This window comes from Brassica oleracea, chromosome C5, assembly GCF_000695525.1.
Source record: "Brassica oleracea var. oleracea cultivar TO1000 chromosome C5, BOL, whole genome shotgun sequence".
In the NCBI taxonomy this organism is placed as follows: domain Eukaryota; kingdom Viridiplantae; phylum Streptophyta; class Magnoliopsida; order Brassicales; family Brassicaceae; genus Brassica; species Brassica oleracea.
The window spans coordinates 25622846-25625141 of NC_027752.1; the positions used below are offsets into that span (position 1 = coordinate 25622846).

The 2296-nt window shown below is 35.0% G+C and overlaps 1 long non-coding RNA gene across 1 annotated transcript in view; it reads right to left on the reverse strand.

The window, feature by feature from the left end:
• The window catches only part of LOC106293646, a 7105-nt gene extending 5278 nt beyond the window's left edge, over positions 1-1827 (reverse strand). The window contains exons 1-2 of the long non-coding RNA XR_001260570.1: positions 1437-1827; positions 325-675 (exon numbers count right to left, since the gene is read on the reverse strand). This is a non-coding gene — a long non-coding RNA (uncharacterized LOC106293646). The remainder of the gene's footprint in view (positions 1-324; positions 676-1436) is intronic.
• Between the last annotated feature and the right edge of the window lie 469 nt (positions 1828-2296).

Below are 2296 nucleotides of genomic sequence, written 5' to 3' on the forward strand. Positions count from 1 at the left end.
TCATTAATTGTCATATATATATTAGTCATTTATGGTAATTCCGTAGGTTTTATTTAAGGAAAGAAAATATCATATCATATCATTATATCATATAGTTTGACCAACTTATGTATCTAACAACATATAAAAATCGAATGTGGACCTACTTATTTTTCAATTGAATGTAATTGACTACCTAATTGAGTGCCACCTATGCATTGGGGCCTCTTTTAATTAATACAAAATTGAGGTTACATTTTTTCAAATGTTCCTCAATTAATATATAAGGGATTAAACTACAAAAACGTAATATATCTATTAGGTTTATATTAATAGGATTCAAACCTGCATTCCCAGCTAGCGTGTAAGGAAATAAGTAAATAACCAGAGAGCTTCAGCGAAAAACTTCACACAAAAACCTTCCATTCCATGGAGAATCTTAGCCCAAGCACCTAGCTGCCTTGAGAGCTCAATATCTGGTGCACCACCTCCTGAAGTCAAAAACCTCTTGCTCACCATACACGTGACAACACATAAATCATCGTGTAGACTCCTCTCGGCTTCATAAAGAACAAGCTGATTGGAACCACGGACAAAAACAGAAGTTGTTGTCCCCATATCTTTGATTCCAATGATCTTCAAAATCTTTACATCTCCAAGTGAGGCTTCTTCAACAAGATCAGCATTGCCAAGGTTCTACATTAGAGAATGGCAAACAGTTCAATATCTTGGTGACAAAGTCATCTCATCCCTCTCAACAGCCTTAATCACCATAATCTTAGCTTTAGCCAAATAGTGAAGAGAAAGATCAGTCACAGCATCTCTCAAAAACTCTTATGGATCAGCAAAACATTAAAACCAGTTGCTTTTATCTTCTTAATCATCCATAAGTATAAACTAATATGTTGGTGAGTATAAGATCATATAGAAATATACAGAGTTGCTCAAGTAACTTACTAGAAAAGCAAAACAGGTTTTATCCACTTATTAACCACAAAAGTTTGAAACAACCTTTCTCTACTGTAACTGAGCTGCTAATACTACCTCTTTTATATACTTGATGAGATATATAAACGTAATTAAGAATGTTTAAGTCACTTGTGTGGATACTAGTAGATTAAGATGTATATATGTACTTATGTTTTGTTCTGTTCAGTTGTATGGAATAAACTTGTAACTTTAATACATATATGTCTCAAAGCTTTGTCTAAAAATACAACTACTTCAGAGACCAGTGGTTCGCCAACTATAGCCATTCATCAACCATTCCAGAATTCGTGTATAACAAATGGTCACAACTCAACCGAGACGAAGAAACATACAACAACACTTGAAACTGAAATTAGATATAAATCTGTGCATTTTCTCTGAATGACAAAAACATTAGAACACGTCAGGATGGAACTATTGTTCTGTTGTGCTTGTTTTAGAAGAAGCGGAAGAGCATAATTATTCACCTTAAGAGTTCTAAGCTGTTCCTGGTACTGAGTAACAATATTCTGCTTCAGATGCTGCAACTCCTGGCGTTGATCTTCACTTTCTCTATGCGGCTTCCGTTACGTCACCACAGCTCGTTTGAGTAAATTGCTTTGCTTCAATTAGATTTCTGCAAGGAGGGTCGAGAAGCATACATTTGCTTTGCTGCAGATTGGATTTCTGCCAGAAGGGTCGAGAAGGTTACACGTTGCATATCATCTTCTTCTCGTTGAAATCTCCGTTGTTAGCTCATCAAAGGAACCATCTATCAAATGATGAGTTGATGACGGTGACAAAAGTTTTTTTCTCCCAATCTCAGCGACGCTCGTCTTCTTCATATCATCTTCTTCTCGTTAATTGATTTTCTCCCAATCTCAGCTACATTCTCTTTTTAAATAATTGTGTTTTTTTAATAAATTCCCAGAAAACGCAATTTCTACAAGAAGAGGTATGGGTTTCAATTCCCGGAGAAGGCGAATTATGCAGAAAAATTAGAGAAACTGCTTACAAGAGATCTTCAGCATGGCGCAAAGAATACCATCAGGAATGGATCTCATAGGGCTACTCAGGGTGATGTAGTCAGGCGTGAATCCTCATAAGGCAGGTAGAATTGTCGACTGTAATATCGTCTATGTAATGTTTTTCATAATTTTTAATAGCATAATTAACCAGACAAAAAAACATATTATTTTTTCTCTAGGAACTCTTTCATCAAACTGTCGTAATGTACAAACAAAAATACAAACAACTAACTTATGGTAAGGAAAAAAATGGATTACACTAAGTAACAAAAGCAAAACGAAAATCAGAATTGTAAGTTAGGCTATGACAGTTATTAAAA